The sequence below is a fragment of the Portunus trituberculatus genome, chromosome 19 (assembly GCF_017591435.1).
Source record: "Portunus trituberculatus isolate SZX2019 chromosome 19, ASM1759143v1, whole genome shotgun sequence".
In the NCBI taxonomy this organism is placed as follows: domain Eukaryota; kingdom Metazoa; phylum Arthropoda; class Malacostraca; order Decapoda; family Portunidae; genus Portunus; species Portunus trituberculatus.
The window spans coordinates 17,189,023-17,211,552 of record NC_059273.1 but is presented as its reverse complement, the minus strand read 5'-3'; the positions used below and the strand labels follow the sequence as shown (position 1 = coordinate 17,211,552).

Here is a 22,530-nt window from a genome sequence, read left to right as displayed (position 1 = left end):
ATTAAAAATGCAAAGTACTTAGCGTAGGTAGAGGAAGTCCACACAATAGGTACACGATCAATATCGAGATACTAGTAGGTTCGGAATAAGAAAAAGATTTAGGAGCTATAATTAGCTCTGATCTTTGTCATAGAAAGCGATTCATAGAGTCTAGAAATAAGGCAAATTGGGTTCTAGGATTCATTTTTACGACTGTTAAAAGTAGAAGTCCTAAAGTAATATTGAAATTATATTTGGCGCTGGTTAGACCACATCTTGATTATGCGATGCAATTCTGGTCCCCATATTATAGGAAGGATTTAGTTCTATTAATGTCAGTGCAAAGGAGTATGTCTAAAAACTTAAAGGGAATGAGGGATATTCCCCATGAAGCGAGATTGAAGAAACTAACTTTGCATTCCTTAGAGAGACGTAGGTGAAGAAGGCATCTGATAGAAGTATTTAAATGGTAAATGGGTTATAACAAGGAGGACATGATTCAGTGGTCATGGTGTTAGTGCTGAGTCAATAGGGAGCTTTAAAAGATTAAACAGATTCATAGATGGGGATGATAGATGGAGTTATAGTTAGCTTTGCTAGTATGTGTAGGCCTGGCGGCCTCTTGCAGCTTCTTTCTTTTCTTATATTATTATAAATACTTTGTTACATACATGCTTACATACATACATTCTTATATTCATACACGGAAATAACTGACACACACACACACACACACACACACACACACACACACACACACACACACACACACACCTGGAGATGCAGTTGTAACACGCTCGACTCACAATCAAGAGACCAGGTTCTAAAAATGGTCAAGAAAGAAGTCACTGTTTTTTTTAGGTGAGTAGTTACGAAGAAAGAGAAGGGGGAAGGGGAATGTTAAGAGGAGAGAAGAATAGTTACCGGACAGAAGTGTTAAAAAAAAAAAAAAAAATCGGCTTAAAAGTCAAATGTTTTTTGTTTTGTTTTCTATTAATAGAGTTGACATTTTTTTTATATATGATTTATTATTAGCAAAATATAATACATTTCGATATAATGAAATTGAGTGTTGCTTTATTATTTCTCGAGAAAATAGCACACATCATTTTATAATTATATACTTTTTGACCAGCACTACTTCTGACCAATTATATTTTCGTATTAAGATCCCTTGAGCTGACATGTCGTTCAAAGCAAAAAAAGAGTATGAAGACAGCTTGAGCCATCTTTACATCTTGGTGTATAAGAGATGCAGTTGGCTTTGCTCTAGCAGTGAAAAAAAAAAATCGTTGCGTTGCCGTTATCATATCGTGATCTTACATCTGTGCCTTAGTGTGATGTGTTCCGCCTCCACCAATCTTTTCCTCACATATGGAACTCCTCCAGACAAACCCATAGAGAAACCATGTGGTTTCAATTTCAAAAATATGTTCATAAAACCACGCGTAGGAGTTTGTGTGTCCCGGTGTGTTGTATTTCGCCCTGACCAATCTTCATCTCTCGATTGCTTCTTAGTATGCTTACCAGGAGAGATGTCGTGATCTTATTTTAAAGTTTCAGAAAAGCATGTGTAGGGAGTTGCACTTCTCTTCCTGTGGTGTGCTTCTCCTCAACCTAACTTGGTCTCTGACATGTGAGGCTCCTGGCAATCTTTACACAGAGTACTTAATCAGGAAGACCTTATTTGCTACAGTAAGCTCTCAAGATGGCCGAACAACCAGACAAGAATGGTATATAAGTGTTTTAGTCCTTTTATGTTTAGAACTTACTTTGTTTTTCATTAGTTGTCTCGTGTTTCAAGAACTGCCTTTTGTTTCTGACGTTGCCTTGTAAATCAGCTGCCTTGAGTTTCAGTTTTCCTTTGTTTCAGTTGTCTTGTGTTTCAGTTGTTTCGTATTTCAGTTCTTTATATTTTTTCAACTAGATTTTGCAATTTTCTTTGTAATTCTTAAACTTAACGTTCAGAGAGAGAGAGAGAGAGAGTGCTTCAAGTAGATATGTTTTGACCACCACATTCGCTGTCACTCAGCCACAGACAGCTCACCACTACAGTGTGAAGAAAAAAAATCGTTACATCCTCGCTAGACATCCCTGAACAGGCAGATAAATTAGACTCTTAAGAGCCATCGGCAGAACATTTTGGGTGATGGACGTGTGTTCTCAGCCCCGCCTCGCTACGGACAGCCACAGGGACGCATCCAGAGCCAAACACGTCTAATAATGTTATCCACTGAGACCGTGAAGCACCTCCCGTCAATAAGAAGGATGGAGGCGATAAAAGGGGAGGTGAAGATAAGGAAGGGGCGGAAGGGAAATAAGGCGAACAAAGAAAGGAAAGGAGAGGGAGAGTGGGAGAGAAAATGAAAGGAGAACAAGAGTACGAACCAAGAAGGGACCGGAAGGGAGGAAGAGGGAATGAATACAGGGAGTGAGGCAGGAAATTTACAAAGAAACAGAGTAAGGGAGGAAAGAACAGGTGGCGAGGGGAGAGAGGAAACAGGAAGAGAAAGGGATCTGGAAGTGTATATGGTGGGTTAGGAGGGGAAGCAGCGAGAAGAACGAAGAAGTAAGGATGGTGGGAGAAGAAGGGAAGCAGAGGGGGATGAAGGAGCGAAGAGGTGATGGAGAAACGGAGTAAGGAAGTGTAAGTAGTGGAGAAAGGAGGGGCCAGTGGAGGAGAAGGAGGAAGGAGGTGGAGGTGGTTAAAAAGAAATGAGGGAGAAGGAGGAAAAAGTAAATAGGTGTAGGTGGAGGGAGAAGAGGTTCACGTGATAGAGGAAGGAAGAAAAGAGAGGAGCGGAGAGGAACAGTAAAGTAGTGCCTAAGTTAAGATCACTTAGCCAGGAGAGCAAACAGTAGTTATCTCTTGCCTTCCCCTTCGCTCCCTCTTGTAGTGTACGGGTGTTCTTTTGGTGTTGTTGGTGTGTAGTGATGCATTCTTTTCTACTAATGCAATAGTCTGTGTATTGGTTAATTCCTTGTCTGCATATGTGGTTAGCTTTGTGTGGATTTTGTGTCTGTTTGTCGTGATCCGAGCTTTTGCACGATATTGCACAAATTCTCTGGCTACTGGTTATAAATATGCAAAAGTTTTTTTTTCTATTTTTAATTAATAAAAGTAGTATCTATACATAAGATGTTCGATGCGGCGCCAGCAAAACAATCACAATTACTTCTGTCACTTTCTCCACTGCAAATCATTACAATTCCTTTTATAACTATACGTAAGAATCACTCCAACCTCGTATACGAATGCAACACCGTAGCTCACCACTCAACATTATAGTCTCATGTGCAAAAATTTCAACTTTCTTTCTTCATCTATATATTCTTACATCAGAATTACTTCGATGTATCCCTATATAAAAATTCTACTTCAACGTCGTCCACTATATCATCATAACGTTATTACAATATCCGAACACTGTGCTTTATTTCATATGCAGTAATTATAACTTCCCCTTTTCAACCCATTTACTCATATATAAAAATTACTTTACTTTTGCTTAGTACTTGAATACAAACAATCAACGTAACACACCACTAAACATATTACCATATACATATAGTTACTTTACTTCGTTCACGAATATAAACAAGATAATATACCACTGAATATAATGAAAACTCTTGCTTGATATATCCACACCACAACTCCACTCACGTAACTGTCTCATTAATGAGTCCCATATGCAAAAATACGTACGGAGATGTATACAATTTCTTTATTCATAGTACGTAATGGACATATCGGCGCCATATTGATCCAAAGTACTCACACATAATTGATATTCACTATATCAAAATAATACTAAAAATCCCATCATTATCATTCCTCAATTCTAATTTATCTCATAGACTGCATTGCAACTTACTGTTTTATGAAGTACAAAACGCCAATCCCGTCTCCTCGGCTACAACCGAGGTCGGCCCGCTCAGAGCTTCGGCTAACTCTCCCTTTCTGCTTCCTTTTTTCTCTCTCTCCTCTATTCCTTTCCAACTTTCCTTCAGAAACCTGAGGGGACGTGACTTGACCTATAACAACACGCCCATCCAAAGTACCGTTCACCAAATCAAGTAAAAGCCCACGTGAAGCCCATGTGTGGTATGTACCAACAACAACATTTAGCTGTTGTCTTGTCGCTGGATGCTTACCTGGTATCCTGGTCTAGGTCATTACACGGTTTCCTTTTTGACACTTCTAATCTTGTAATCCCTTTTATGGCTGGGTCAGTATCTGAAATTACGAAAATACACTGCGTATTGGCTAACTATCATATATATATATATATATATATATATATATATATATATATATATATATATATATATATATATATATATATATATATATATATATATCTGTTTTCTTCATTTCTCGTTTCATCTTACATTGTGGTGTAGGTATCTGTTTATCTGTGTTTGCTCTGCTTTCTTTTTTCCACGTATGTTTATATGCTCCTTACCCCCATCTCTCTCTCTCTCTCTCTCTCTCTCTCTCTCTCTCTCTCTCTCTCTCTCTCTCTCTCTCTCTCTCTCTCTCTCTCTCCTTTCCTTCCTTTCCCTTCCTTTCCTCTCCTTTCCTTTCCTTTTTTCTCATTTTCTCTCCTTTCATTCTTTCACCCCTAAATTCCATTTCCTTACGTGGCATTCCCTTATCTACTCTCTGGCGTGGTCCCTCCTTTCATCCAAATCCCTTCTATTCTTTTCTTATCTTTTCTCTCCTACTCTCTCCTCCTTCCTTCTCCTTCTCACCTGTATTTCTAAGGCTCAAGTTGCGCGCCTCATCAAAGTTTTCGAGTAAAAAGGCGAAATTCCACACCGTGAAAAAAGTGTCCTCTTGTAAGTATCATCTTCCCGGCCTCCACTCTCCAAAAGCTCCACCATCACCACCACCACCAACACCACCACTACCACCACCACCACCACCACCACCACCACCACCACCACCACCACCACCACCACCACCTCCTCCTCCATCTCCACCTCCTGAGCCTCCTACCTCCCCCGCCACAGACACGGCCAGAGCGGGAAAGATTCTCCTCAGTTATGCTTCGAGGAGGCCGTTCCTGCCCCGCCGTGATGATGCCCCGCGGGGATGATGGTCTCTCGGGGCTCACATTCCCGAGTCTTATGACGTCAAACTTCCTTGTCTTGGAGTCTCTATCCCCACGTGACCTTGAACAAGGAATAAAGGCTGCGGTAACCTAACTTTTGCCTCAGTGTTCAGGTGTGTGCTTTTGTTTTGTTTTGTTTTGTTTTTTGTGGGAAGAGGGGGGAGCGTTGTGTTTTTTCTTTTTTGCTAGTCGTGTTTGGGTTTTCATTGGAAGTGCGTTGTATTTTTCTGTCATGTGTTGTGTTATTCATCATCTATTTCAGGCTTACTTGCTTTTGTAGTCCATTTTTATAGGTGTGTTGCAAGTTGCGTTTTTTATTGCGCGGTGATGTTCCATGCATTGACGTGGCTCGTGATGTTATTGGTCGAGTCAGTGATGGAGAGTTTTAATATATATATATATATATATATATATATATATATATATATATATATATATATATATATATATATATATATATATATATATATGACGGGCAGCCTCTTGGCCTGGCCAGGGCTGCCTCTTCCTCCCCTCCTCCGGGCAGCCTCTCCCTCCTTCCCTCCTACAGGCTGCCTCTGACAGGCAGCCTCTTGGCCTGGCCGGAGCTGCCTTTTCCTCCCATCCTCCCACAGGCAGCCTCTCCCTCCTTCCTTCCCACCGGCTGCCTTTGATAGGCAGCCTCTTGGCCAGGCCGGGGCTGCTCTTTTCCTCACCTCCTCCAATGGGCAGCCTCTCCGTCTTTCCCTCCCACTGGCTGCCTCTGAAGGGCAGCCTCTTGGCCAGGCCGGGGCTGCCTCTTCTTCCACTCTTCCTTCGGGCAGCCTCTCGCTCCTTCCTTTACACCGGCTGCCTCTCGCGGGCAGCCTCCCGGCCCGGCCGGGGCTACCTCTGGCGGCTGGCCTGGCCGTGGCTGCTTCTTCCTCCCCTCCCCCTTCGGGCAGCCTCTCCCTCCTTCTTTCTCACCGGCTGCCTCTGACAGGCAGACTCTTGACCAGGTCGTGGCTGCCTCTTCCTCCTCTCCTCCCACGGGCAGCCTCTCCCTCCTTCCCTCCTACGGACTGCCTCTGACAGGCAGCCTCTTGGCCAGGCCGGGCTGCCTCTTCCTCCCCTCCCACAGGCAGCCTCTCCCTCCTTCCCTGCCATTGGCCAGGCCGGGGCCATCTCTTCCTCCCCTCCTCCCACTGGCAGCCTCTCCCTCCTTCCTTCCCACCGGATGTCTGTGACAGGCAGCCTTTTGGCCTGGCCGTGGCTGCCTCTTCCTCCCTCCTCCCATGGGCAGCCTCTCCCTCCTTCCCTCCCACCGGCTGCCTCTTACGGGCAGCCTCTTTGCCAGGCCGGGCCTGCCTCTTCCTCCCCTCATCCCACTGGCAGCCTCTGACGGCCAGCCTTTTGACCTGGCCGTGGTTGCCTCTTCCTCCCCTCCTCCCAAGGTAACCTCTCCCACCAGCCATCCCACTGGCCTGGCATGGCTGCCTCTTCCTCCCACGGGCAGCCTTTATTCATCTATATCTATCTATATTTCTATTTATCTATCTCTACCTATCTCCCTGTCTGATTCTCTCTCTCTCTCTCTCTCTCTCTCTCTCTCTCTCTCTCTCTCTCTCTCTCTCTCTCTCTCTCTCTCTCTCTCTCTCTCTCTCTCTCTCTCTCTCTCTCTCTCTCTCTCTCTCTCTCTCTCTCTCTCTCTCTCTCTCTCTCTCTCTCTCTCTCTCTCTCTCTCTCTCTCTCTCTCTCTCTCTCTCTCTCTCTCTCTCTCTATATATATATATATAAACACCTGTCTACCTATCTATCTATCTATCTATCTATATCTATCTATATATATATATATATATATATATATATATATATATATAGAGAGAGAGAGAGAGAGAGAGAGAGAGAGAGAGAGAGAGAGAGAGAGAGAGAGAGAGATACACCTGTCTACCTATCTATCTATCTATCTATCTACCTATATCTACCTAATTATCTATTTACCTTTTTATCTATCTCCATCTGTCATCACTTTGTCATAAATCAGTATCTTGTTATCCGGCAAACTTCCTAAACTTAACCTACTTAAACCGGTAAATATGAGAGCGTCTAAAGGAAGCTAATATTTTTTTCTAGAAACGCTGACAATGTTATCATTAATTTGCGACACATACTATCATGTGGACTTCAAAATTGTCAGCACGAGGAGCTCTAGCCAGTGAGACACAACACGAAAGTAGATGTCAGTACTGATTCTAGACAAGTATGTTCGGGAAAAAAAACTTACTTATTGCAATACTATATAAGTAAAAAATCTCAAACACGTCATGTATTTATCCAAGACAACAGTTTGATGGAGCAAACCCTGCAGCCTTGCCATGAATGAAGTGCTTGAGTGGGAAGATAGGCAGTATATGAATAAAATCATTCTTTGCGAAAAGAAAATTGAAAAAATGGTAATGGTAAGAGAGTAATAATGCTGATGATAGTAAAGAAGAACACTACTTAAGATAGATATAGTCTTAAAGATTATAACAGGCTATTTCCAGACAGACAGAAGAAAATTAAATAATTATGAAGCAATGATGAAAGGCTATACGTAAATGGACGTCTCTCTCTCTCTCTCTCTCTCTCTCTCTCTCTCTCTCTCTCTCTCTCTCTCTCTCTCTCTCTCTCTCTCTCTCTCTCTCTCTCTCTCTCTCTCTTTACATTACTGCAACGGTTATTATCTAAACCACGTGGTAACGGTCAAGCAATAATTTCCTTCTCCTTTAATTATAGCTCTAACCTTTATCAAAAGTACTAACTGAAATAATGACTTCACTGGGGAGAGAGAGAGAGAGAGAGAGAGAGAGAGAGAGAGAGAGAGAGCATACAATTTTGGCATACCTACAGAAAATCCTGCCAGTGACTGGAGTGGAGGCCGTGTATGTCTACTCCCCACATGTGAAACTTTATGATTGAGTACTGACTGACTGACTGTCAAGTGTTTGTGTAGCGCGCGATGTTATGGTTATGATCCATAATTATTCCATTTACCGCGTATATAACATCTTATCAGAAATCTGAAGATATCATCGCACTCTCAAGACTTTGTTCTACAATGTGGGATAGTTTACTTCAATAGTCATTGCGAAGTTACAGCAAATTGTTGCAACAAACTAAAAGGGTTGTAAATATATATATATATATATATATATATATATATATATATATATATATATATATATATATATATATATATATATATATATATATATATATATATATATATATATATATATATATATATATATATATATATATATATATATATATATATATATATATATATATATATATATATATATATATATATATATATATATATATATATATATATATATATATATATATATATATATATATATATATATATATATATATATATATATATATATATATATATATATATATATATATATATATATATATATATATATATATATATATATATATATATATATATATATATATATATATATATATATATATATATATATATATATATATATATATATATATATATATATATATATATATATATATATATATATATATATATATATATATATATATATATATATATATATATATTATATATATATATATATATATACATCATTCCCTTTAATAATTTAATTTGTATCTTGTCACTCCCATTTTATTATTGAAATTCACAGACACTGTAACATTGAGAGTAACGAAAGAAATACTGGAAAGCAGTTCTTTAATAATAATTTACAGTTTGTAAAATCAACGGAAAATAACACGAAATACTTAAGATATTCTTAAAAAAAGAAAAAAGACTGTGTGTGTGTGTGTGTGTGTGTGTTTGTTTCACTGTTTGATCTGCTGCAGTCTCTGACGAGACAGCCAGACGTTACCCTACGGAGCGAGCTCAGAGCTCATTATTTCCGATCTTCGGATAGGCCTGAGACCAGGCACACACCACACACCGGGACAACAAGGTCACAACTCCTCGATTTACATCCCGTACCTACTCACTGCTAGGTGAACAGGGGCTACACGTGAAAGGAGACACACCCAAATATCTCCACCCGGCCGGGGAATCGAACCCCGGTCCTCTGGCTTGTAAAGCCAGCGCTCTAACCACTGAGCTACCGGGCCGTGTGTGTGTGTGTGTGTGTGTGTGTGTGTGTGTGTGTGTGTGTGTTTATTAGCGTAGTGGATAAGTTGATGAGCGTGGGATTGAGCAGACGGTCATGCGTAAGTTCGAATCCCACCATGTACCGCCTTTAAAGTTTGCCATTTGTCGAATGGTGTAAAAGTTACCTACATATCACCATAATACCCAGATTCTAGGTGGTTACACCAAAAATGCGCTTCGGTGGTGATATGGGCCCTAATACGGGTTCCACTATAAAAGAAATGGGGTGAAAGCTGAACAGCGCTTCTCTTACATACTCTTCAGTTATACTCGTACCTACAGGCTCTACAAGCCATAACAAACAAAAAAATAAACACAAAAAAAATCATTAAGCAATGTCGATGATAACCTAAAAATAACACTCTCTCTCTCTCTCTCTCTCTCTCTCTCTCTCTCTCTCTCTCTCTCTCTCTCTCTCTCTCTCTCTCTCTCTCTCTCATATACACATTCTTCTGGAGCTCCAGCATTAACGTGAAAAACAAGAAGCCATGAAAGACACACAAAGACAGAAGCTTCTTTGATGAGTGATGTCCGCCTGCGTCCTCTATTTCCGAGTGTTGGCCGTGCTTTGCCCCCACCGCCTCTTTCCACCCAGGTAACGTGTGGCCAGGAGAGTAAAGACGATCAGGGGAAGGAAATGACGAATAAATGGAAACTGCTAAAAATGAGAAAAAAATGGAGGGCGTTTGTGCACGTCGGGGTTGTTTTTCGTTCCTTGTAGGAGGTTTAAATGTTCTTTCCTCTTTCCTCTTTCCTATACGATTTTGTTTTCTTCTTTCATAATTAGTTTGTTGATGTTATTGAGAGAAGAAATGTACTGTTTCAGAGAGAGAGAGAGAGAGAGAGAGTATCTAGTATCTACCTCAGCAAGAATAGGCTGCTTCAGAGAAAAAGCGTAAATATTGCAAAGAAAATGACAAAACTAACGGATTGGTCTTGCTTCCCTTATGACGTTCAAATATTCGATGAGATGAGTGTGGGCGTGGATGAATGTGAAGCAACTGTGGCTTTCCAACAGCAGAAATCATGGAAGAATAACATTGATATCTTAGTGAACTTGATTGGAAATTTATCATTCACTCTGATGAAGAAGTAATTAGTCTGGTAATTTTTAGGGCTGTGTTGCTTTTAACCAGTTTCTGCACGTAGGAAATGTCATATTAATTCTGTCTCACATGGCAAGTAAAGAGGAAACTAAGTATTCTCTAACGACTCAGTGGTTCATATCGACATGTCTCTAACAAGATATTAAGATTAACAAGAATTATTGTGTGATTTAGGTAATAAGAACACAAAAATGCAATAAAAAAAAATGGTAGCTATAAAATCCATCCGACATATTTTCCTATTTCCACCGTGAATTTGTTTAATCTTATCAAGCTTTTTGTTGATTCTGCACGAACAACTACATTTAACTAACATGGATTTGCACTGTCAATGAGAAAAGTAAGTGTGAGAATGAGAACCCCGACTAATTAATCATCTCCCTTGCCTTTGATGATCATCCTAACGAGACACCACATCATTTATTATTACGGGTAATGATTTCGTGACTCTTGATGTCCTCTGAATAACAAAGGTTTAGTCGACGAGGAAAGCAACCGTGAGAATGTCCCTTGAATCATGTCTGCTGCCTTTGAAGAGCACCCTAATGAGAGTCTGGAGCTTTTAGGAATACAGGTAATGATCTCGTGACTCATAATGTGCTTTAACAGTGATTTTGCCGGTAGAGAAATCAAGCATGTGAACCATCTTGAATCACCATAATTATAGTCTAGACTCTATAGCGCTCAGAATAAGTTATATTATTGTCCCCAAGATCCGTGGAATGACAAATGTCCCTCTCTCTCCCTGAGCCTCACCGCAGTGGAAGGCTATGGACAAGTAAATATTTGCGTGTTTGCCAAGGATGAGGGAGTGTGTGCGTGCTGCGAGACGGCAGATAAGCAGAGGCGCCGCGGCCGCTTCCAGCCTGTGCATCGCATCGGAGGGATACCAAAGCGGAATATGTTTTCACTGATCTCATTGAAAATATCAGCTTCCATTAAACTCCCGACGCTTAGCTTTTAACACCCTTCTCCCGTCCTGCCTCTCTACGCTCCGGCTCACCCCGCCTCGCCTCGCCTCGCCTTGCCTTGCCTTGCCTTGCCTCGCCTCGCTGCGTCCTTGTCTCTACTTTATTGCGTGTTTTGTTTTCTATCAACTCTCTTAATTTCTATCTTATCTTACTTCCTTGTATATATTCCCTTTTTTTTTTTCAACTCGCCACATTTATTATTATTATTATTATTATTATTATTATTATTATTATTATTATTATTATTATTATTATTACTATTATTATCATTATTGTTATTGTTATTGTTGTTATTATTATTATCATTATTATCATTATTATTATTATCATCATTGTTATTATTGTTATTATTATTATTTTCAATATTCTATTCTACCATCTTAGTTGCTTGAAATATTCTTGCAGTGGCGCCATATGAGCATAATGCTGCAGTGCTTTAATTTTTAAATCAGTTAATCATTGTACCTTGCTAAGAATGTTGCCTGCTATGCTATACCTAAGCTGAGGTGTAATAAGGTGGTTCAAGTTACTATCTCTTTCCCTCAGGGCTGACCAGAATAAGTGATTGTGTGTATGCATGAGTGTCTGGACAATCTTGTGTGAGACTGGCAGCTTGGTATGTAGACAGATAAATAGAAGATACATTTTGTACATTAGATTTTCCTTGTTTACGAAAGAGAAAATTAGTCTGAACGCACATGGGAAATTATCATCCAATTACCGTGAGTTTTGCAGACAAATTTAATATTCGTGAGTACCGGAAAGTGTGCTGTGAAAGTTATGAAAGTTGTACTGTTTATTCAATTCTAATTGCGAGGTTTGTTATAATCTACTGTACTCGCAATTCCCAACGACCTTTTACTGGTCGCAGACCAAAAGCCTTTTCTTTTTCCTCACAAGAGCCGTCCTTTCTAGACCGTCCTGCCCAAATGTGTTTCCCAAGACTTCCTGTCCCATCCAACCGATCCCCAATCCGTCCAGTTCTTTGTCAAGCCGCTCCTCGCCTCGTTCCTCACTCTCTTATCAGCCTCTCAGCAATATGTTTCTTGTCATCGTCAGAACTTTCCTGCCGAGCGACGATTGATATGTAGACATACATAAGCAGGCTGATAGATAGATGGAGAGAAAATAGGTTAAAAGACAGATAGATAGGTAGGTAGGTAAATATTTAGATAAAGAAATATACAGATTGATAGATGGATGAAAAAGAGACACTCATTAAAAACAATCGCTATTTCAGTACTCAGATATCTAACGCTGACCTTTCAAAATATAAGGCTACATATGTACTTCTGAGCTGATGAAAAAGAGGGAGGGCAATGGATTAGCAGATGCTGTAAAAAAAAAGATGGATCGTATGTACACTTTTATTGAAACGAACCAAAAGAAACTATAAAGCTGCTGGTTAAGAAATTGAGACCCTGTGTTCTAAATTACGAGTCTGACTAATTAAGTTTCTTAAATGAAGTTTAAAAAGAAAAAAAAACGGTGAATGTTTTGTGTTCGAATGAAGATGATGTGGGGGAAGAAACAAGGAAGGAGACGTAAGCAAATAAAGATGGAATAAGCTGACCTCACCTGGTAGGTTATGCGCTGGTTTACTTGTGTTCTTATGTTCAGCGAGGGACAGCAACTTATTATTGAAGGTCATGTGAGGATTAAAAAATTCTACAGTAAATAATGTAAAAAACAAAAACGTTAATAGATAAATTACAGACAAATAGGATATTGTTTATAAATAACTGATTCTTTTTATGTTTTCCAGTTTGGTTTTTGTTATCTTGTATTTTCTTCTGTCTCCTTTCTTTCTCTCTCTCTCTCTCTCTCTCTCTCTCTCTCTCTCTCTCTCTCTCTCTCTCTCTCTCTCTCTCTCTCTCTCTCTCTCTCTCTCTCTCTCTCTCTCTCTCTCCGCAAATATGTAATTATAATATCCATGCTATTATTTTTCCTCTTCTTCCTCATCTACATTTTTGCACTCGTCCTCTCCATCATTCACGTTTGGTTTTCATTGTATTCCATCTTCTTCTTCCTCATCTCCTTTTCCTCGTCCTCCTCCTCTACCTACAAGTCCTAACCGCCCTTTTTCTCTGTCTTCCTTTTCCTCTTCCCCCTCCTCACCGACTCTCATGCCCTCTCTACAAAACTGTTTTCCATACTCATTTCTCACTGACACGAACAAGTCATCCAGTCTCTCTCTCTCTCTCTCTCTCTCTCTCTCTCTCTCTCTCTCTCTCTCTCTCTCTCTCTACTTCTGTCATCTTTTCTTGATCTCCTTTTCCTCCTCCTCCCCTCCCTTCTCCTTCTTCTACTCCTCCTCCTCCTACTCTTTGTCTGGATCATCTCACCTTCCGTTAAGTTTCGCCTCTTGCAAGTTGTAAATTTGACACAAGAGCCGCCGACAGACCCAGAGTCATCTTGTGTGGCAGAGGCAGCGGTGGTGACGGTGGTAGCGGTGGTGGTTGGAAGAGGAAAGGCGGGAGGGGAGGTAAAAGGTCTGGAAGGAGGAGATGAAAGACACAGTAATGACAATCCATAGAACCGTCGGCAAATGGTTTCCTCGTCGCTTTCCCTCGATGACGCTGACAGATTGTTGGAAGAAAGAGAGAACGTTTTCCTGTGTTTATTTTTGTGTGTTCTTGTCGTAGTCTCTCTCTCTCTCTCTCTCTCTCTCTCTCTCTCTCTCTCTCTCTCTCTCTCTCTATCTCTATCTCTATCTTTTTTTTCCGTGTATATTTTCTTTCTCTTTTTCTGTCATATGTTTTTCCTCCTGTTTCGTATGTTTTGTTTACTTTGGTTTTTTTTTTTTGTATTTATTTATTCATTTTGATTTATTTATTTACTTATTTATTTGTTTATTTATTCATTTATATATTTTGAGAGAGAGAGAGAGAGAGAGAGAGAGAGAGAGAGAGAGAGAGAGAGAGAGAGAGAGAGAGACTAATTAATTTCACTTCAAAAAAAAAAGAAAACATAGGAACAAAAACTTCAAACCTAAAAATCCTAAAGCGAAAATATTGTAGGAAGGAAAGATAAAGTAAGGAATGAACTTCGAAATTGCTTTAAGAACGTATTTTTTCTATTTAGGTTATTAACTGTTTCATTTAATAGAATTTTGAGAGAGAGAGAGAGAGAGAGAGAGAGAGAGAGAGAGAGAGAGAGAGAGAGAGAGAGAAAGTGTTAGGAGTGTCACCGTCAGTTTAAATCGTGTTAGGAGAAGAGATAAGATGTCCATTCAAAGAAAACGGGAGTGATATGCTGGAGAGGAGGCAGAGACAGAGTAAGAGAGGACGGAGAGGTAGCATTAGGTGAGAAGATTGGAAATAGGAAGCTGTGGCCAAAAATACAGACGTTAAGTGTTGCTATAATGGCGAAGGAAAAGAAGAATGTATATGAAGAGCTTCACTGTATCCCTGAAAAATAGTTACGTGTAAGTGCAGTTGCGTGCGTACGTGTGTGTGTGTGTGTGTGTGTGTGTGTAGTAATAATCTTTTCCGCATATTTTCTCCCTTTAAATACAAGCTGCTTTCAATACCACAGCTTCCCTCCCATGCTAGTGTTGCGTAATAGTTTTGTTAATTAGTGAAAAGGAGAGCAGGTCAGCGCGGCACGGGAGGCGAGATAAGAAAATGAGGCGCAGAGGTGTGAATGGGCGAGCTCAATGACAGACTGCGGCGAGAGGTGATCAGGGGGAAGCGTGGGTGGCAGGGCTAGGGGAGGCGGTGGGAGAGGACGCTTTTGTAATGTGGCAGGATTTAGAATGGATGGTGGTGTTGATGGTGGTGGTCGTGGTGGTGTTGCAACTATAATTTCGTTTTTCACTATTTTAGATGAGTTTTTATGACCTCATCAACTTAGGAGTGTGTGTGTGTGTGTGTGTGTGTGTGTGTGTGTGTGTGTGTGTGTGTGTGTGTGTAGGAATTAACGTTCTCTCTCTCTCTCTCTCTCTCTCTCTCTCTCTCTCTCTCTCTCTCTCTCTCTCTCTCTCTCTCTCTCTCTCCTTTCCTTTCCTTTCCTTTCCTTTTCTTTCCTTTCCCTTCCTCCTTCGAATTTCCCTCTCATTTTCCTATCCGTCTTGAGATAACAACGTCAATTACTTATCCTCCTCTGTCCCATAACTCACTTTTCATTACCACCAACATTGCTATCTTCACCTCCACTTTCCTTCCAGCACCATCACCACCACCACCACCACCACTATTGCTTCGTTTTCCATAAGACATATATATCTAAATTCATGTAGTTTTGAGTATTATTTATCCAGTTATGTTGTGTAAGTGAATTGAGCCATTTTTAACTGTGTACTATTTTAATTTTCCTTTATAAAATCCACAGTCGCTTTCGAGATTCTTCTTTTCGTATCTCATGATCTAAGCGTGTGTAGTATCTCAGTGGTCGGAGATATTTCTTGTAATTTCCCTTTACTTTTTACCTTGCTTTTCGTGGTTCTCTCTTAAAAGGCAAGCAGTGGTGACCAGAGTGCTCGGAGTCATTCGTGGGTTTGTCTCTCCATAGCAGGGAGCGTAATGTGTAGGGGACAGTAGTTCATTACTAATATACGTGACGGTTAGTGGTGTGTTTTGTCCTCACCGTTTGAGTGTTCCCGTTAAAGCTGTGGAAAGTAATACGGGCTGTGAATGGGTCTTGATGTAGTGTGTTGAGTGTCCACAGAGAGAGAGAGAGAGAGAGAAATGGGGAGTGGAAGGGTGCATTTGCTGGTTTTGGGAAATGGGTGTAGTTTTTTATGAGAGAGAGAGAGAGAGAGAGAGAGAGAGAGAGAGAAATACAGAAATAGATATTTTGATAGTAGGACAAGTAGAAAGACTTAAAAACAAAAAAAAGTTTAACACACACACACACACACACACACACACACACACACACACACACACACACACACACACACACACACACACACACACACGAAGACACCAACACACGAGGCGTCCTAGTACTTCAGACAAACAAAACCAGAGAGCTACGTCAAGAGACAAACAAAACCCAAACGAATCAGTCCCTATAGTCCTTTCAGCTTAAGCGGGGCCGAGGGTTGGCAATCAGCGGTCGGGTCGCGTTCCTCTGATCTTGGGCAGCCGGCAGAGCTCAATGGAACACTGCTACTCGTTCTCATCGGAAACTAGCACTGCGAGGCTTATGTGTTTATGGGTTCCTCTTGGCTAAGTTAAAGGATATTTTAATTGGATTCCTTATAACTCCTGGAGGTATTTGAGTAGAGTCTTTAGAGGGGTTGATGAATATAGAGGTTTTAAAAGATAGGTAAGAGGTAATTGGTTTTTTAATGAGGTGGGAAATGGTTAGGTTAGTCAATAAAAGATTTTGAAAGACTATATATGTGAGTGGAGAATGAATGATAGACTTAAGTGGTAAAGGTAGCCATGTGTTATGCAGGGACTTATTCATCTTATAAGTCTATTTTCTTCTTGGATTGTTTCTTATTAATTCTTATAATTGATTGATTGGAAAGATTGGTTCATGTTAAAGCGTTGTTTAGGTGCTGTGGATGTTGTTTGTTAAAATTCATGCGTGTGATGCAATGTAACTTAAACACATATTGCCTCCTATGTTATATGATCTCGTAGTGTATATGTCTGTCTGTCTACGAATCTACCTATAAGTATTTGCCTATCAAAAACTAATTTTTTACATGAAGTATTTTCTTCCAAAAACTACCGCTCTTCCTTACAAAGCAAATTTGGCTCTGAAATCTGTTGAAAGTGCACAAAGAAACGTTAGCTTTAAGACGAAAATGTTCCCTGAGTGATACCAGATGAGCGGAGATTGTGCTTTACATCAGCGGTAGTGTCGGTGTATTGGGTCTGTGTGGCGCAACTCTTGTCGGTGTTCTGAGGTGCTCCCGCTTGTCTAGTGACTAGCTTGTACCGCGACAGGTGCTCCACGACCAGGGACCCGCCACTCGCAACCAGCCTGAGGGAACGAGGATGAATGATCGATTTGTGCGGGTGACAGTGACTCATCGATTTCGAGTTAGTCCCTCTTCCCCTCAGCCATTGTTTCCTCTGTATCTCTTTCTCTGTTTAAGATTTTTTTTTCTTTTTTTACGGTTCCATGTCATGCTGCGGTTCACTGTCCCCATTGTTTGTAGTTTTGCTCCACCGCGTTGACTGTCGCTAGGAAGCTCGTATGCTCGGGAAAATAGTATGTTTCAGAAAGCCGAGTGATTTGTGTCGCCCCGATTATAATCACAAATATCGATAATTTTCTTTTGTGTCTCAAGAATCATTATGTATCTTCCACTGAACACGACGTTCCTTACTTTCTCTACTGTGCTACTAGGAATTATTCTCCTGCACGCTCAACACACCGTTGATGGATCTCTTATTTTCTCTCCTGTGCTCCTAGGAGTTATTCTTCTGCACGCTCAACACGACGTTAGTGGATCTCTCAGTCTTTCTCCTTTAAGCGCTTTGGGTTTAACTGTATCCTAAATCTGAACAGCGACAGCCAGCCCACCTCTAACTTTACCCAACGTATTGGTCTCGTTTTCTTGTCGCGCATCTCCCGCCCACACCGAAACGCCAAGACATTCTCTAGAGCAACCCACAGAAATAAGAAACAAAAATTTCGTCTCTTCTTACCTCTCACCTATCCCTTTCTTACCAAATAATCTTCCTTACCATCTGCTTCCCTATATTTCCATTTTTTGTTCTGTTAACTTGTATGTGCTGTCGCGCGTGTTGGGTTACAAAGGGCTTATGTCAATGTAATACTGATGTTATTACTGCCCTAGTACATGACTCTGACTAGCCTTCCACTCATCACCGTAGCAACAGCACCATCACCACCAGCACCACCACCTCAGCGTTACGCGTACGTATATCCTCAAAACCATCGTCATCAGTTTCTCGACCGATACATCATCGTAGAAAATATTTCTTGAATACTGCATGAATAGGAATAATCATTCACACACACACACACACACACACACACACACACACACACACACACACACACACACACACACACACATGTGCGCGCGCGCGTCTCTCTCTCCGTCCCCTCCTTCCCCCCCAACACACCCCCACAGAGAGAGAGAGAGAGAGTCTTTCATTCTGTCTATCCGACAGAATTAAGGACTAGGAACAAGACAGACGAAGCGCTTCATATCCGTCCCGTTGCTTCGCTGTTCCATGGGTTTGGTTAACAAAGCAGTGATTTCCACTCCTCTTCCCCTTGTCCTTCCCTTTGCCAGCCTCATGCGCGGCAACACAGGCAACACTGTTACGTATGCATTTGTTTTGTTATTGACGCCGTGGATGCAGGTGATTCATTTATGCATGTGTTCCTCGTGTATCCTGCAGTGTTGTGGACATTGTGTTGTGTTAGTAATTTAAGGAATAAACGTGCCTGTTTAAGAGGCACTCGGTATGCATTTTTGATGAGAACTAATGACGTGGTGCCAAACTGATCCCTTTGTTGAATGGTTGTGTGGTAGAGAGAGATAGGTTCAGTAGTAATAATATATTTTACTCTATTTCTATTTTTTAAGGTTTTTTCTTTAGTATAAATTAAGGTTTTAGTGATTAGTATTGACTAGATTATTTCGGCTCCAGTAATAACTGTGTCACTTTGAATATTTGATGTTTGTTTGTGTTTTGATGAGAGACTGTGTGTGTGTGTGTGTGTGTGTGTGTGTGTGTGTGTGTGTGTGTGTGTGTGTGTGTGTGTGTGTGTGTGCGAGCACATATGGACACGGAAGTCGTGCTGTGAGAGTATTGATAATGATTAATGATAATCATCATAATCATATTAGCAACAACAACAACAACAACAACAACAATTAGACTTGTTAATAGAACAACCATCTGATCACAAATATATAAACAAGAAATATTTAAAAAATAATAAAACATAATAAAAATCAGCAGATAAAATAAACTTTCAAAAATTTACAATCAAAATCATTACAAACACGCTCACAAAAAACGGAGAGCTTTGTAATTAGTGATGAGAGAGAGAGAGAGAGAGAGAGAGAGAGAGAGAGAGAGAGAGAGAGAGAGAGAGAGATTAACCAACTGTGATTCCCGGAACTGATGGCATAGAGTTGTTTTGTATCGGTGAGTGTGGACTATTATCTGAGCGAGAATGCTGTGACCGCCCGCTTCAGTGCGTCAGGGAGGAACTTGAAGGTCGCGGAGACAACGACGGGGCAGTGGTGAGGCAGTACTGGACAGTGGTGAGGCAAGACGGTGAGGTGGTGAGGTAGAACGTGGCAGTGGTGAGTTTGCCGCCGATGCTTCTCTCTAAAATCTTTATTTCTTAAACTGCCGAAGGAATTAGTAGTGAAGGCATACGAAAATAGACTGCTGAGGGTGAAGTCGTGTCTCTTAGTGTCTTTGGCGCTACTGTGATATGAAAGTGGTTGGTGTTGGCAGAGCTGGCAGCCGCTCGCCACTCACAATGATTTAAGGTGTGTTCGAGCATTCTTAAGTCAGGGGGCACGTTATGGATAATGATGCCTAGGGGGGAATCTTACACTCACTTCCATTGGTCCAAAGAAAGACGTTCAGTAAATTTTAGGAAATCATGGAGGATTCTTAAGTCAGGACTGATGTAATGGATCTTGATGCCAAAGGATATTCATATACATATTTTCTTAGATACTGAGGAAGACATTCGGTACAAATTATTACTGCCTACACTGCAAAACAACGGGTCAATTTAATGAGTCTTGGAAGATCCTCACGTCACATGATGTGTGTTGATAAATGAGGAAAATCTTGCGTACTCTTTCATACATACTTGGAAGACTTTCAGTGTGTATTCTTAGAGTGCAAAATTGCGAGACGTCATTGCTAAGATAAGAAAACGGGAAAGTTTGCATAAGGTTGTTTGGATCAACAATGCTTAACTTATCTCAGGGTCTCGTTGATAAAAAAAACAGAAATGTGCTTAAGAATATATGCCTACCTAAACAAGGCAAATCTCAGGATATTGCGTGCTTGATCAAAGATGAGGGAACATGAAGACATTGAAGATTTTTTTCCTGCATAAATTTGGAACATTTCATAACGTTGTTTTCTCTTTGAAGTTAACTTGGTGTCTCATAACGATAGAACGATCCTGTGACGACGGTTGTGGGAGTCCCAACACGAAGCAGTTTAGCTTGAATGACTGTTTGGGTGAAGTCCACAAAGCAATATGTCCAAGTTATGATTTTAAATTGTACATGAGTGCTTTTACTGCTAACAATATTTTCTTCTGTAAGCTTCTACAACTTTTAAACATCTTTTAACCGAGACAAAACTAAATCAACTTTCTACTCCCTTTTCTTGTATGTTTCTTCGCAAACCATTCTTACAATGGTTTAAACTTTAGGAAAGAATGACCAGAGCAGTTAAAGATTGTAGTCATGAAAGCAGAAAGGGCAGCTGGTAGAGGAGGAGAGGTTCATTAGGCAATCTAACGAGCGTCTTTGCAGTTTACCTTGGCAGGAGACCCAGACTCACCCACCAGATCCTGAGAGTGATGGGTAAGTGATAATGAGCACGGCTGACTTAAAAACTTTGCTTGATTGATTCGGGCAACTAGAAGGGAGGTAGTGGAGGCAGTGGAGACAGTCTAATGAGGTAATTAAGGAGGCAGTGATTATGAAACTGAAAGCCTTAGTGAGTTCGGAGAGAGAGAGAAAGCTGTTTGTAATCTCTGAGGTGAGTGGGCGAGGTGCAGTGATTAAGGTGCTGAATGGTACATAGTTCACATATCTGTACATCATCGAGGGGAGGTAATGGACGATCAAAGGTGGGAACAGACACATGTCAAGGGGTAGGAGCAAAATGAGTATTGATTCGTTCTGGTCTGGGATGCAGGGAAGAAAGACGAGCTCTGTTGAGGTGATGTTTGAGGCGAAGAGAAGAGAGGAGTGCTATAGTATAATGTTTATGAATCAATTCTTCTTCGTTACACTTATGAAATGGATAATGGTCTGAACTTACTTGCGTTGTGTTGTGTTTTTGTTTTCCTTAGTATGAAGTTCTTTGATCAGCTGGGAATCTGTCACCTAACTAATTTGTAAGGAGATTGCCAGTGGACCACAGTTATGACTGACCCAAACATTGAACTCAGTGAATGTAAATACAAAATGTCCCTTGACTTATGAAGACCACTGTATCAGTCACCATTTTCACCAGCAGTTCGTGTAACGCCTTAACACTAAACAATACGATAACTTAAAATTAAATACTATCTCTCGTCTTTCACAAATATCCCTTTGGAACTAATTCCCATTAGCCTCGCCTCTCCTCGCCTGTAGCGCTTTCCCTCCATCCCTTCACTTCCTAATGTGGCGGTGTTGTGATAAGCTATCTCCTGTTTTCCTGCGGTGTGTTGGTTTTAAGGAGTCGGTACCTTCTGTAGTCCCCCACTTTCTCTCTCTCTCTCTCTCTCTCTCTCTCTCTCTCTCTCTCTCTCTCTCTCTCTCTCTCTCTCTCTGTTGAATGTTGTGGTTTGTTCCTAAGCTTAAATAAGTTTGGATTTGCTTCTCTAGCTTTTATTTCTCCAGGAATGATAAAATATCAGTCTTGTATATTTTTCCTTCCATTCCTTTTATATCTTTGGGCTATTTTCATAAATAAAAAGAACCTCGTCTTTGTTGCGTTATAACTACATGTTTCTCCCTTGTATAATGGTACAGACACTCAAGCACTGAAGTAAGCCTTCCTTTTTCCTTATCTACTTTCTGAGTGGAAGGGTGACTTCTTTTCTCCACTTCCCAAACCTCTATGAATCATACAGTAATCATTCAAGTCTTATATGTTCTTAAGTTATAGAAAATCAAGTTTCATGGTATTACTTTCCTGTAGCCTCTAAAAAAAATAAAGTTTAGATTCTGTTTTATATGGAAATCCAACTTCTTAATATCTAACGAGTATATGAAGAGTGATAGTAATGTTTTTTATTCATTTACAAAAAGCCTCGGAGATGGTTTTGGTACACGTAATAATTAATAAATGAAGACTAAAGTAAATGGAAAAATGTTAAAATGTTGTACGTGGTGGTGGTGGTGGTGGTGGTGGTGGTGACAAGTGGAAGTGCTGAGGAAGAAAAGTGACACATGGTTGCCTCGATTTTTTGTGTAGCTCCGGGACGGTGTTTGTGGCGGGGAAATATGCGAGTCGCTTTGGCAGAGGAGAGCACGGTGGCCACATAGG

General features: G+C 40.5%; 1 protein-coding gene and 1 non-coding gene across 2 annotated transcripts in view; both read right to left on the bottom strand.

Moving 5' to 3' along the window:
- Positions 1 to 22,530, bottom strand: part of LOC123506097 (potassium/sodium hyperpolarization-activated cyclic nucleotide-gated channel 3-like) — a 927,743-nt gene that overhangs the window by 831,943 nt on the left and 73,270 nt on the right. The window lies entirely within an intron of this gene.
- Positions 9,151 to 9,224, bottom strand: Trnav-uac. The gene has a single exon. It is a non-coding gene; the product is annotated as a tRNA-Val (tRNA).